The sequence below is a fragment of the Pseudophryne corroboree genome, chromosome 3 (assembly GCF_028390025.1).
Source record: "Pseudophryne corroboree isolate aPseCor3 chromosome 3, aPseCor3.hap2, whole genome shotgun sequence".
Taxonomy (NCBI): domain Eukaryota; kingdom Metazoa; phylum Chordata; class Amphibia; order Anura; family Myobatrachidae; genus Pseudophryne; species Pseudophryne corroboree.
The window spans coordinates 312,853,997-312,869,214 of record NC_086446.1 but is presented as its reverse complement, the minus strand read 5'-3'; the positions used below and the strand labels follow the sequence as shown (position 1 = coordinate 312,869,214).

The 15,218-nt window shown below is 49.6% G+C and overlaps 1 protein-coding gene across 5 annotated transcripts in view; it reads left to right on the top strand.

The window, feature by feature from the left end:
• Nucleotides 1–15,218, top strand: part of STAT3 (signal transducer and activator of transcription 3) — a 308,823-nt gene that overhangs the window by 208,657 nt on the left and 84,948 nt on the right. The gene's annotated exons all lie outside the window — the stretch shown is intronic.

The following is a 15,218-nucleotide window of genomic DNA, read 5'->3' as shown; positions in this document are numbered from 1 at the left end:
AAAAGACTTTGTTAGGTTTTTTAATTTCAGGGAGCACTGCTGGCAACAGTCTCCCTGCTTCGTGGGACTTAGGGGAGAGAAGTCAGACCTACTTCTAATGAGTTTAAAGGCTCTGCTTCTTGGCTACAGGACACCATTAGCTCCTGAAGGTTTGGAACACTAGGTTACGCCTAGGGGTTCATTCCCAGAGCCCGCCGTCACTCCCCTTGCAGAGCCAGAAGTCAGAAGACAGGTGAGTAGAAGAAGATAGAAGAGTTCAGTGACTGCTTCTGAGGTACCGCACAGCGATCGCGCTGCGCGCAATGCTCCCACACACAGCGGCACTACAGGGTGCAGGGCGCGGGGGGGCGCCCTGGGCAGCATAAACCTCATCATTTAAGGCTGGCAAAGTGGATTATAAGTGCCTAGGCACTGGATTCTAACCCCCGCCAGCATATGTATCTTAAAAAATAGCGGGGCTGAAGTGCGCCATTAAGGGGGCGGGGCTTAGCCCTCACAGCTCTCATCAGCGCCATTTTCTGTTCAGAGCTTCAGAGGCGCTGTTCCTTCCTCAACACTGCTGTACAAGTAACGGGGGGGGGGGGCACAGTTAATTTGGTGCAAATATAAGTTATTATACAAGTGATACAGGTCTGAGGCTTTATATTAACGTTTCAGATCCGGGATTGAGCGCTGGGTTGTGAGCTGGTAAACTCCCTCTGTGTTTCTCTGACGGGCTTTACTGTGGGTCTGTCCCCTATTTGCCCAGTGTGTCTGTGAGTGTCGGTACAGGTGTGTCGGCATGTCTCAGACCTCTTCCCAGGAGGAGACTGTTAGGGACAGAAACGGCTGTAGGAGTGACCCTGTCGGCACCGCCGACTCCTGATTGGGTAAATGTGTTGAATGCCTTGAATGCTAATGTGGCTCTTATTAATAAGAGATTAGATAAATCTGAATCGCAGAACCAGGCATGGAAGAAATCTGTGGAGGATGTTATCACAGGTCCAGACCCCCTAGGAGGCACATAAACGTTCGTTTGCTCAGTTGGCAGACACGGATACCGACACGGACACCGACTCCAGTGTTGACTATAGTGATACCAGATTAGACCCAAAATTGGCGAAGAACATTCAGTACATGATTGTGGCAATAAAAGACGTGTTACATATCACTGAGGACCCGGCTGTTCCTGATACTAGGGTCTGTATGTTTAAGGGAAAGAAACCTGAGGTAACGTTTGCTCCCTCTCATGAACTGAATACTCTTTTTGAAAAAATGTGGGAAAATCCTGACAAAGTTTCTGATAACCAAAAGGATTCAGGTGGCGTATCCATTCCCCTCTGGGGATAGAGAGAAGTGGGAGTCACCCCCCCATTGTGGACAAGGCTCTATCACGATTGTCTAAAAAGGTGGCTTTACCGTCTCCTGACACGGCTGCCCTTAAGGATCCTGCGGATCGTAGACGGGAAAATACGTTAAAATCCATTGACGTCACCACAGGTACACTGCTCAGACCAACCATTGCATCTGCGTGGGTGAGTAGTGCTATCGAAAAGTGGGCAGATAACTTGTCATCTGATATAGATACCCTAGATAGGTATAGTATCCTTTTAACGCTGGGTTATATCAAGGACGCTGCGGCCTACCTAAAGGAAGCGGCGAGAGATATTGGCATTTTGGGTTCAAAAGCCAATGCCATGGCAGTCTCGGCTACAAGGGCATTGTGGATTCATCAATGGAATGCTGATGCTGACTCTAAGAAAGCTATGGAGTCTCTTCCATATAAAGGTAGTGTCTTGTTAGGTGACTGTCTCGCTGATTTGGTATCTACGGCTACCGCGGGTAAGTCGTCATTTCTCTGACGTCCTAGTGGATGCTGGGTACTCCGTAAGGACCATGGGGAATAGACTGGCTCCGCAGGAGACTGGGCACTCTTAAAAGAAAGATTAGGTACTATATCTGGTGTGCACTGGCTCCTCCCTCTATGCCCCTCCTCCAGACCTCAGTTAGAATCTGTGCCCGACCCGAGCTGGTTGCACACTAGGGGCTCTCCTGAGCTTCTAGTAAAGAAAGTATTTGTTAGGTTTTTTATTTTCAGTGAGATCTGCTGGCAACAGACTCACTGCTAAGAGGGACTAAGGGGAGAGAAGCGAACCTACCTGCTTGCAGCTAGCTTGGGCTTCTAAGGCTACTGGACACCATTAGCTCCTGAGGGATCGAACACAGGACCCGTCCTCGATCGTCCGGTCCCGGAGCCGCGCCGCCGTCCCCCTTGCAGAGCCAGAAGCAAGAAGAACATCCTGAAAATCGGCGGCTGAAGACTCCGGTCTTCATTAAGGTAGCGCACAGCACTGCAGCTGTGCGCCATTGCACCCTATGCACACCACATACTCCGGTCACTGATGGGTGCAGGGCGCTGGGGGGGGGGGGGGGGGGGGCCCTGGGCTGCAATTAGAGTACCTTACATTGGCAAACAGCACATAATATAGTCTAAAAAATTATATATGTGCAAAAATCCCCCGCCATAATATAAATATAAGAGCGGGAGAAGTCTGCCGAGAAGGGGGCGGGGCTATCTCCCTCAGCACACTGGCGCCATTTCCTCTTCACAGCTCCGCTGGAAGACAGCTCCCCAGGCTCTCCCCTGCAGTTTCCAGGCTCAAAGGGTAAAAAAGAGAGGGGGGGCACTAAATTTAGGCGCAAACTGTATATGTAAAGCAGCTATAGGGAAAAATCACTTTGTGTTAGTGTAAATCCCTGATTATATAGCGCTGTGGTGTGTGCTGGCATACTCTCTCTCTGTCTCCCCAAAGGACTTTGTGGGGTGCTGTCCTCAGTCAGAGCATTCCCTGTGTGTGTGCGGTGTGTCGGTACGGCTGTGTCGACATGTTTGATGAGGAGGCTTATGTGGAGGCGGAGCAGGTGCCGATAAGTGTGATGTCACCCCCTGCGGGGTCGATACCAGAGTGGGTGGATATGTGGAAGGTTTTACACGACAGTGTCAACTCCTTGCATAAAAGGTTCGATGACATAACAGCTGTGGGACAGCCGGCTTCTCAGCCAGTGCCTGCCCAGGCGTCTCTAAGGCCATCAGGGGCTCAAAAACGCCCGCTACCTCAGATGGCAGACACAGATGTCGACACGGATACTGACTCCAGTGTCGACGAGGACGATACTAATGTACATTCCACTAGGGCCATCCGTTGCATGATTACGGCAATGAAAAATGTGTTGCACAATTCTGACATTAACCCAGGTACCACTAAAAAGGGTATTATGTTTGGGGAGAAAAAGCAATCAGTTGAGTTGAATGAAGTGTGTGAAGAAGCTGGGCTTCCCCCGATAAGAAACTAGTGTTTTCTAAAAAGTTACTGATGGCGTACCCTTTCCCGCCAGAGGACAGGTTACGTTGGGAGACATCCCCGAGGGTGGATAAGGCGCTCACACGCTTGTCAAAAAAGGTGGCACTGCCGTCTCAGGATACGGCCGCCTTAAAGGAGCCTGCGGATAGAAAGCAGGAGGCTATCCTGAAGTCTGTATATACACACTCAGGTACTATACTGAGACCTGCAATTGCTTCAGCTTGGATGTGTAGTGCTGCAGCAGCTTGGTCCGACACCCTGTCAGATAACATTGATACCCTCGACAGGGATACGATTTTGCTAACCATAGAGCATATTAAAGACGTCGTCTTATATATGAGAGATGCACAGAGGGATATTTGCCGGCTGACATCTAGAATTAATGCAATGTCCATTTCTGCCAGGAGAGTATTATGGACTCGGCAGTGGACAGGTGATGCGGATTCTAAAAGGCACATGGATGTTTTGCCTTACAAGGGTGAGGAATTGTTTGGGGATGGTCTTTCGGACCTCGTTTCCACAGCAACAGCTGGGAAGTCGACATTTTTACCTCGGGTTCCCTCACAGCCTAAGAAAGCTCCGTATTATCAGGTACAGTCCTTTCGGCCCCAGAAAGGCAAGCGGGTCAAAGGCGCTTCTTTTCTGCCCAGAGGCAAGGGAAGAGGGAAAAAGCTGCACCAGACAGCCAGTTCCCAGGATCAAAAATCCTCCCCCGCTTCCTCTAAGTCCACCGCATGACGCTGGGGCTCCACAGGCGGAGCCAGGTGCGGTGGGGGCGTGTCTCCGGAACTTCAGCGACCAGTGGGTTCGCTCACAGGTGGATCCCTGGGTTCTGCAAGTAGTATCACGGGGATACAAGCTGGAGTTCGAGGCGACTCCCCCTCGCCGTTACCTCAAATCAGCCTTGCCTGCTGCTCTCAGAGAAAGGGAGGTAGTACTGGCGGCAATTCACAAGCTGTATCTTCAGCAGGTGATAATCAAGGTACCCCTCCTTCAACAGGGACGGGGTTACTATTCCACAATGTTTGTGGTACCGAAACCGGACGGTTCGGTGAGACCCATTCTAAATTTGAAATCCTTGAACATTTATATAAAAAAGTTCAAGTTCAAGATGGAATCGCTCAGGGCGGCTATTGCAAGCCTGGAAGAGGGGGATTTTATGGTGTCATTGGACATCAAGGATGCTTACCTGCATGTCCCCATTTATCCACCCCACCAGGAGTACCTCAGGTTTGTGGTACAGGATTGTCGTTACCAATTATAGACGTTGCCGTTTGGTCTGTCCACGGCACCGCGGGTATTTACCAAGGTAATGGCCGAAATGATGATGCTCCTCCGAAAGAAGGGAGTCATAATTATCCCGTACTTGGACGATCTCCTTATAAAGGCGAGGTCCAAAGAGCAGTTGCTAGTCAGCGTAGCACTATCTCAGGAAGTGCTGCATCAGCACGGCTGGATTCTGAATATCCCAAAGTCACAGCTGATTCCTGCGACGCGTCTGCTGTTCTTGGGCATGATTCTGGACACAGAACAGAAGAAGGTGTTTCTCCCGGAGGAGAAGGCCCAGGAATTATCATCTCTGGTCAGGAACCTCCTGAAACCAAAGCAGGTGTCGGTGCATCACTGCACGCGAGTCCTGGGAAAGATGGTAGCTTCTTACGAAGCAATTCCCTTCGGCAGGTTCCATGCAAGGATCTTTCAGTGGGATCTGTTAGACAAGTGGTCTGGATCGCATCTCCAGATGCATCGGTTGATCACCCTGTCCCCGAGGGCCAGGGTGTCTCTACTGTGGTGGCTGCAGAGTGCTCATCTGCTCGAAGGCCGCAGATTCGGCATACAGGACTGGGTCCTGGTGACCACGGATGCAAGTCTCAGAGGTTGGGGGGCAGTCACCCAGGGAAGAAACTTCCAAGGACAATGGTCGGGTCAGGAAACTTCCCTACACATAAATATTCTGGAACTAAGGGCCATTTACAACGCCCTGAGTCAAGCAGAACCCCTGCTTCAAAACCAACCAGTTCTGATTCAGTCAGACAACATCACGGCAGTCGCCCATGTAAATCGTCAGGGCGGCACAAGAAGCAGGATGGCAATGGCAGAAGCCACAAGGATTCTTCGATGGGCGGAGAATCACGTGCTAGCACTGTCAGCAGTGTTCATTCCAGGAGTGGACAACTGGGAAGCAGACTTCCTCAGCAGACACGACCTCCACCCGGGAGAGTGGGGACTTCATCCAGAAGTCTTCAAGCTGATTGTAAATCGCTGGGAACGGCCACAGGTGGACATGATGGCGTCCCGCCTCAACAAAAAGCTAAAAAGATATTGCGCCAGGTCAAGGGACCCTCAGGCGATAGCTGTGGACGCTCTAGTGACACCGTGGGTGTACCAGTCGGTGTATGTGTTCCCTCCTCTTCCTCTCATACCCAAGGTACTGAGGATAATAAGAAAAAGGGGAGTAAGAACTATACTCATTGTTCCGGATTGGCCAAGAAGAACTTGGTACCCAGAACTTCAGGAAATGATCTCAGAGGACCCATGGCCTCTGCCGCTCAGACAGGACCTGCTACAGCAGGGGCCCTGTCTGTTCCAAGACTTACTGCGGCTGCGTTTGACGGCATGGCGGTTGAACGCCGGATCCTAAAGGAAAAGGGCATTCCAGATGAAGTCATTCCTACGCTGATAAAAGCTAGGAAGGATGTGACGGCAAAACATTATCACCGCATATGGCGGAAATATGTTGCTTGGTGTGAGGCCAGGAAGGCCCCAACGGAGGAATTTCAGCTGGGTCGATTTCTGCACTTTCTACAGTCAGGAGTGACTATGGGCCTAAAATTAGGGCCGAAATCTGGACTTTTATGGAACCCGTCTATTTTCTTTCAAAAAGAACTGGCTTCACTGCCTGAAGTTCAGACGTTTGTTAATGGAGTGCTGCATATTCAGCCCCCTTTTGTGCTTCCAGTGGCACCTTGGGATCTCAATGTTGTGTAGGATTTCCTAAAATCACATTGGTTTGAGCCACTTAAAACCGTGGAGCTAAAATATCTCACGTGGAAAGTGGTCATGCTGTTGGCCTTGGCTTCGGCCAGGCGTGTGTCAGAATTGGCAGCTTTGTCGTGTAAAAGCCCATATCTGATTTTCCATATGGACAGGGCAGAATTGAGGACTCGTCCCCAATTTCTCCCAAAGGTGGTATCAGCTTTTCATTTGAACTAACCTATTGTGGTGCCTGCGGCTACTCGGGACTTGGAGGATTCCAAGTTGCTGGACGTAGTCCGGGCCCTAAAAATCTGTTTCCAGGACAGCTGGAGTCCGAAAAACTGACTCGCTATTTATCCTGCATGCACCCAACAAGCTGGGTGCTCCTGCTTCAAAGCAGACTATTGCTCGCTGGATCTGTAGCACGATTCAACTTGCACATTCTGCGGCTGGACTGCCGCATCCTAAATCAGTAAAAGCCCATTCCACGAGGAAGGTGGGCTCTTCTTGGGCGGCTGCCCGAGGGGTCTCGGCTTTACAACTTTGCCGAGCTGCTACTTGGTCGGGTTCAAACACATTTGCAAAATTCTACAAGTTTGATACCCTGGCTGAGGAGGACCTTGAGTTTGCTCATTCGGTGCTGCAGTCATCCGCACTCTCCCGCCCGTTTGGGAGCTTTGGTATAATCCCCATGGTCCTTACGGAGTACCCAGCATCCACTAGGACGTCAGAGAAAATAAGAATTTACTCACCGGTAATTCTATTTCTCGTAGTCCGTAGTGGATGCTGGGAGCCCGTCCCAAGTGCGGTGTATATAGTTATTGCTTAACTAAAGGGTTTTGTTATGAGCCATCTGTTAATGAGGCTCATTTGTTGTTCATACTGTTAACTGGGTATAGTTATCACAAGTTGTACAGTGTGATTGGTGTGGCTGGTATGAGTCTTACCCTGGATTCCAAATCCTTTCCTAGTAAGGTCAGCTCTTCCGGGCACAGTTTCCCTAACTGAGGTCTGGAGGAGGGGCATAGAGGGAGGAGCCAGTGCACACCAGATATAGTACCTAATCTTTCTTTTAAGAGTGCCCAGTCTCCTGCGGAGCCCGTCTATTCCCCATGGTCCTTACGGAGTACCCAGCATCCACTACGGACTACGAGAAATAGAATTACCGGTGAGTAAATTCTTAATTTTTTGCCTTATGTTCCTCCACAACAAAAGAAAGCTCACCACTTTCAGATGCAGTCCTTTCGGGCAAATAAATACAAAAAGGCTGAGGTTATTCCTTCCTTGCCAATAGAGGAAATGGTAAAAGATCTCCAGCCGTGGCAGGTTCCCAGGAGCAGAAGTCCTCCCCGGCTTCTGCCAAATCCACCGCATGACGCTGGGGCTCCACTGCGGGAGTCCGCACCGGTGGGGGCACGTCTCAAGCTCTTCAGTCAATTCTGGGCTCGTTCGGCCCTAGACCCATGGATTTTAGAAATAGTGTCCCAGGGGTACAAACTGGAGTTTCAAGACGTTCCCCCTCGACGTTTTTTCAAATCTGCCTTACCAGCTTCTCTTCCGAACAGGGAGGTAGTATGTGATGCAATACAAAAGTTGTGTCTGAATCAAGTCATTGTCAGGGTTCCCCGTCACAAATTCCAGGAGTGGACAACTGGGAAGCAGACTTCCTCAGCAGACACGATCTCCATCCAGGAGAGTGGGGTCTTCATCAAGAGGTCTTCACAGAAGTGACAAGTCTTTGGGGCATTCCTCAAATAGACATGATGGCGTCTCGCCTCAATAAGAAACTTCAGAGATATTGTTCCAGGTCGAGGGACCCTCAAGCAATAGCAGTGGACACACTGGTGACACCATGGGTGTTTCATTCGGTGTATGTGTTCCCTCTGCTTCCACTCATCCAAAAGGTGCTAAAGATCATAAGAAGAACAAAGGTTCAGGCGATCCTCATTGTTCCGGACTGGCTAAGGAGGGCTTGGTATCCAGATCTTCAGGAATTACTCATAAGAGATCCCTGGCCTCTTCCTCTACGAGAGGATCTGTTACAGCAGGGGCCGTGCGTGTATCACGACTTACCGCGGCTACGTTTGACGGCTTGGTGGTTGAACGCCGGATCCTAGCTCGAAAGGGTATTCCCAGTGAAGTCATTCCCACACTACTTCAGGCTAGAAAAGGAGTAACGTCTAAACATTATCACCGTATTTGGAGAAAATATGTGTCTTGGTGTGAATCCAAGAAGGCTCCTATGGAAGAATTTCAGCTAGGGCGTTTTCTCCATTTCCTGCAAGCAGGTCTGGATGCGGGCCTAAAGTTAGGCTCGATTTTAAAGTACAAATTTCGGCCTTATCGGTTTTCTTTTAAAAACAATTGGCCTCCCAGAAGTTCAGACTTTCGTGAAAGGAGTTTTGCACATCCAACCTCCATTTGGGCCCCCAGTGGCACCATGGGATCTTAACGTGGTGTAGCATTTCCTTCAATCACATTGTTTTGAACCTTTACAGAAGGTAGAGTTGAAATTTCTCACTTGGAAAGTGGTCATGCTATTGGCCTTAGCATCAGCAAGGCGGGTGTCTGAGTTAGCAGCTTTGTCTCACAAGAGTCCTTATTTAATCTTCCATGAAGATGGAGCGGAGTTGAGGACTCGTCAATTTCTGCCGAAGGTGGTTTTATCGTTCCACATAAACCAGTCTATTGTGGTACCGGTGGCTACAGACGCCTTCGCGGAGTCCAAATCTCTCGATGTTGTCAGGGCCTTAAAGATTTATGTCACCAGAACGGCTCAACCTAGGAAAACGGAAACTCTGTTTGTCCTGAATGCTGCCAACAAGATTGGGACGCCTGCTTCCAAGCAGACTATTGTGCGCTGGATCTGTAATATGATTCAGCATGCTCATTCTATGGCTGGATTGCTGTTACTGAAATCAGTGAAGGCCCACTCTACCAGGAAGGTGGGCTCATCCTGGTCGGCTGCCCGGGGGGTCTCGGCATTACAACTCTGCCGAGCAGCTACTTGGTCGGGTTCAAACACTTTTGCGAAATTTTACAAGTTGATACCCTGGCTGATGAGGACCTTGTGTTTGGTCAATCGGTGCTGCAGAGTCATCCGCACTCTCCCGCCCGTTCTAGAGCTTTAGTATAAACCCCATGGTTCTTATGGTGTCCCCAGCATCCTCTAGGACGTATGAGAAAATAGGATTTTAATACCTACCAGTAAATCCTTTTCCCTTAGTCCGTAGAGGATGCTGGGCGCCCGTCCCAGTGTGGACTCTATCTGCAGTTATCAATTATGTTTACACACTGGTTGTGTTATGTTATAGTCAGCCTGTTGCTGACGTTGTTCATGCCGTTGACTGAAGTTCTGTTAAATGCCATGTCGTACGGCGTGTTTGAGGTGTGAGCTGGTATGTGTCTCACCTTGGTTAACAATAAATCCTTTTCCTCAAAATGTCCGTCTCCCTGGGCACAGTTCCTAAAACTGAAGTCTGGAGGAGGGGCATAAACGGAGGAGCCAGTTCACACCACTTTCAAAGTCTTAAAGTGCCCATGTCTCCTGCGGATCCCGTCTATACCCCATGGTTCTTATGGTGTCCCCAGCATCCTCTACGGACTAAGAGAGAAGGATTTACCGGTAGGTATTAAAATCCTATTTTTTCCAGTGAGTCAATTTTTTAAGCTCTTTTATTGTGTTTAAAACGAATATTACTGTTGTTGTTCAGTCCAAATATTCAACCCTTCCTGTTTTGTGAAATATGCCCTCTTCTCTCCTGCGATAAACTTTGGCTTTTATAAAGGCTTTTTTTTTTTTTCAAGAACTGATCCCACAGTAGGTGCCCATGGTGGTCTTTCTACATCACTGGCAACTATATATGGCCAGAGCCGGCCCTAGGCATAGGTAAAGTAGGCAAATTTCTAGGGGCATTCTGCTGATTAAAATGATATGCAGCATGCCTATATTCTGTGTGACTGCGGCTGTATATGTGTATGAAATGCTACGTTGGAGTATACCTGGAAATCACTGTAATGTAGCATTTCATATGCAGATTGAGCCACAGTTGCACACAGAATTTAGGCATGCTACAAATAATTTTAATCAGTAGAAGCTGCTTGTTTGCACTAGTCACATAGCAATGCAAATAAAACACATTTTCTGCAAAACAAGGCACATCTGTATCCAAGCAGAGACATAGGGCACAGTGTTAGCGGCCATGTGAGTGCTGTGTGTGGGTAGGTTCGTTGTGCAATAGTGTTTGGCATATGTGTAACAGGCATTATGGGGCAGATGTATTAACCTGGAGAAGGCATAAGGAAGTGATAAACCAGTGATATGTGCAAGGTGATAAAGGCACCAGCCAATCAGCTCCAATATGTAAATTAACAATCAGATCCTAACTGTTAATTTACATATTGGAGCTGATTGGCTGGTGCCTTTATGATCTTGCACATATCACTGGTTTATCACTTCCTTATGCTTTCTCCAGGTTAATACATCTGCCCCCCTGTATGTTGTGTATAGATGCATTAATAATGTGCGACGTGTGTAAGGGGCATTATGTGTCGTTATAAAGGTTGGCGTAATGTGTAAGGCGTATTATGTTTTCTCTAACGTCCTAGTGGATGCTGGGGACTCCGTAAGGACCATGGGGAATAGACGGGCTCCGCAGGAGACAGGGCACTTTAAGAAAGAAATTGGATACTGGTGTGGTCTGGCTCCTCCCTCTATGTCCCTCCTTTTTGAATCTCCGTTTTGAATCTGTGCCCAGACGAGCTGGGTGCTGTTTAGTGAGCTCTCCTGAGCTTGCTATAAGAAAGTATTTTGTTAGGTTTTTTTTATTTTCAGGGAGATCTGCTGGCAACAGACTCCCTGCAGCGTGGGACTGAGGGGAGAGAAGCAGCCCTACTCTCTGAAGATAGTTCCTGCTTCTTAGGCTACTGGACACCATTCGCTCCAGAGGGATCGTACACAGGATCTCACCCTTTGTCGTCCGATCCCGGAGCCGCGCCGCCGTCCCCCTCGCAGAGCCGGAAGACAGAAGCCGGGTGTCAGAAGCAAGAAGACTTCAAAATCGGCGGCAGAAGACTCCAGTCTTCAAACTGAGGTAGCGCACAGCACTGCAGCTGTGCGCCATTGCTCCCACACTAAACCCACATACTCCGGTCACTGTAGGGTGCGGGGGGGGGGCGCCCTGGGCAGCAATTAGGACCTCTTGGCAAACGTTGGGCATATATACAGTTGGGCACTGTATATATGCATGAGCCCCCACCATAATTTTACACAAACGCGGGACAGAAGCCCGCCGCTGAGGGGGCAGGGCTTCTTCCTCAGCACTCACCAGCGCCATTTTATCTCCACAGCTCCACTGAGAGGAAGCTCCCCAGCCTCTCCCCTGCAGATTCACGGTAGAAGAGGGTAAAAAGAGAGGGGGGGGGGGCACATAAATTAGGCGCAAAAACATTATTTCTCTGACGTCCTAGTGGATGCTGGGACTCCGTCAGGACCATGGGGAATAGCGGCTCCGCAGGAGACAGGGCACAAAATTTAAAAGTTTGACCACTAGGTGGTGTGTACTGGCTCCTCCCCCTATGACCCTCCTCCAAGCCTCAGTTAGGTTTTTGTGCCCGTCCGAGCAGGGTGCAATCTAGGTGGCTCTCCTAAAGAGCTGCTTAGAAAAAGTTTGTTAGGTTTTTTATTTTCAGTGAGTCCTGCTGGCAACAGGCTCACTGCAACGAGGGACTTAGGGGAGAAGAAGTGAACTCACCTGCGTGCAGGATGGATTTGCTTCTTAGGCTACTGGACACTAGCTCCAGAGGGACGATCACAGGTACAGCCTGGATGGGTCACCGGAGCCGCGCCGCCGACCCCCTTGCAGATGCCGAATAGAGAAGAGGTCCAGAAACCGGCGGCAGAAGACGTCTCAGTCTTCATGAGGTAGCGCACAGCACTGCAGCTGTGCGCCATTGCTCTCCGCACACTTCACACCAGCGGTCACTGAGGGTGCAGGGCGCTGGGGGGGGCGCCCTGGGCAGCAATGTAATATACCTATTCTGGCTAAAATATATCACATATAGCCCCTGGGGCTATATGGATGTATTTAACCCCTGCCAGGTTCCACAAAAACCGGGAGAAGAAGCACGCCGAAAAGGGGGCGGGGCCTATTCTCCTCAGCACACAGCGCCATTTCCCTGCCCAGCTCCGCTGCGAGGAAGGCTCCCAGGACTCTCCCCTGCACTGCACTACAGAAACAGGGTAAAAACAGAGAGGGGGGGCACTTATTGGCGATATTTATAATATTTGAGCTGCTATAAAGGGAACACACTTATTAAGGTTGTCCCTATATATATTTATAGCGCTTGGGTGTGTGCTGGCAAACTCTCCCTCTGTCTCCCCAAAGGGCTAGTGGGGTCCTGTCTTCTATCAGAGCATTCCCTGTGTGTCTGCTGTGTGTCGGTATGTGTGTGTCGACATGTATGAGGACGATGTTGGCGTGGAGGCGGAGCAATTGCCTGTAATGGTGATGTCACCCCCTAGGGAGTCGACACCAGAATGGATGGCTTTGTTTATGGAATTACGGGATAGTGTCAGCACGCTACAAAAGTCGGTTGACGACATGAGACAGCCGGCAAACCAGTTAGTACCTGTCCAGGCGTCTCAGACACCGTCAGGGGCTGTAAAACGCCCTTTACCTCAGTCGGTCGACACAGACACTGACACTGAATCCAGTGTCGACGGTGAAGAAACAAACGTATTTTCCAGTAGGGCCACACGTTATATGATCACGGCAATGAAGGAGGCTTTGCATATCTCTGATACTGCAAGTACCACAAAAAGGGGTATTATGTGGGGTGTGAAAAAACTACCGATAGTTTTTCCTGAATCAGAGGAACTGAATGAAGTGTGTGATGAAGCGTGGGTTACCCCAGATAGAAAACTGCTAATTTCAAAGAAGTTATTGGCATTATACCCTTTCCCGCCAGAGGTTAGGGCGCGCTGGGAAACACCTCCTAGGGTGGATAAGGCGCTCACACGCTTATCAAAGCAAGTGGCGTTACCGTCTCCTGATACGGCCGCCCTCAAGGATCCAGCTGATAGGAGGCTGGAGAATACATTAAAAAGTATATACACACATACGGGTGTTATACTGAGACCAGCAATCGCCTCAGCCTGGATGTGCAGTGCTGGCGTGGCTTGGTCGGAGTCACTGTCTGAAAATATTGATACCCTGGATAGGGACAGTATTTTACTGACTATAGAGCAGTTAAAGGATGCATTTCTTTATATGCGAGATGCACAGAGAGATATTTGCACTCTGGCATCAAGAGTAAGTGCGATGTCCATATCTGCCAGAAGAAGTTTATGGACGCGCCAGTGGTCAGGTGATGCGGATTCCAAACGACATATGGAAGTATTGCCGTATAAGGGGGAGGAATTATTTGGGGTCGGTCTATCGGATCTGGTGGCCACGGCAACGGCCGGAAAATCTACCTTTTTACCCCAGGTCACCTCCCAGCAGAAAAAGCCGCAGGCTTTTCAGCCGCAGTCCTTTCGTTCCTATAAGAACAAACGAGCAAAAGGACATTCCTATTTGCCCCGAGGCAAAGGAAAGGGTAAGAGACTGCAACAAGCAGCTCCTTCCCAGGAGCAGAAGCCCTCCCCGGCTTCTACAAAGGCGTCAGCATGACGCTGGGACCTTACAAGCAGACTCAGGGGCGGTGGGGGGTCGCCTCAAACATTTCAGCGCACAGTGGGCTCACTCGCAGGTGGACCCCTGGATCCTGCAGGTAGTATCTCAGGGTTACAGGTTGGAATTCGAGAAGTCCCCTCCTCGCCGTTTCCTAAAGTCTGCTTTGCCAACGTCTCCCTTCGACAGGGTGACGGTATTGGAGGCCATTCACAAGCTGTATTCTCAGCAGGTGATAGTCAAGGTACCCCTCCTACAACAGGGACAGGGGTATTACTCCACGCTATTTGTGGTACCGAAGCCGGACGGCTCGGTAAGACCGATTCTAAATCTAAAATTTCTGAACCTGTACATACAAAAATTCAAGTTCAAGATGGAGTCACTCAGAGCAGTGATAGCGAATCTGGAAGAAGGGGATTTTATGGTGTCCTTGGACATCAAGGATGCTTACCTTCATGTTCCAATTTGTCCTTCACACCAAGGGTACCTCAGGTTCGTGGTCCAAAACTGTCATTATCAGTTTCAGACGCTGCCGTTTGGATTGTCCACGGCACCCCGGGTCTTTACCAAGGTAATGGCCGAAATGATGATCCTTCTTCGAAGAGAAGGCGTCTTAATTATCCCTTACTTGGACGATCTCCTGATAAGGGCAAGATCCAGAGAACAGCTGGAGATCGGAGTAGCACTAACCCAAGTAGTGCTCCAACAACACGGGTGGATTCTGAATTTTCCAAAATCCCAACTGATCCCGACGACACGTCTGTTGTTCCTAGGGATGATTCTGGACACTGTTCAGAAAAAGGAACCTCCTAAAACCAGGAAAAGTATCTGTGCATCAATGCACAAGAGTCCTGGGAAAAATGGTAGCTTCTTACGAAGCGATTCCATTCGGCAGATTCCATGCACGAACTTTTCAGTGGGATCTGCTGGACAAATGGTCCGGATCGCATCTGCAGATGCATCAGCGGATAAAATTGTCCACAAGGACAAGAGTGTCTCTGCTATGGTGGTTGCAGAGTGCTCATCTGTTAGAGGGCCGCAGATTCGGCATACAGAACTGGGTCCTAGTGACCACGGATGCCAGCCTGAGAGGCTGGGGAGCGGTCACACAGGGAAGAAACTTCCAGGGCGTGTGGTCAAGCCTGGAGACGTCTCTTCACATAAATATACTGGAGCTAAGAGCAATCTACAATGCTCTAAGCCTGGCAAAACCTCTGCTTCAGGGTCA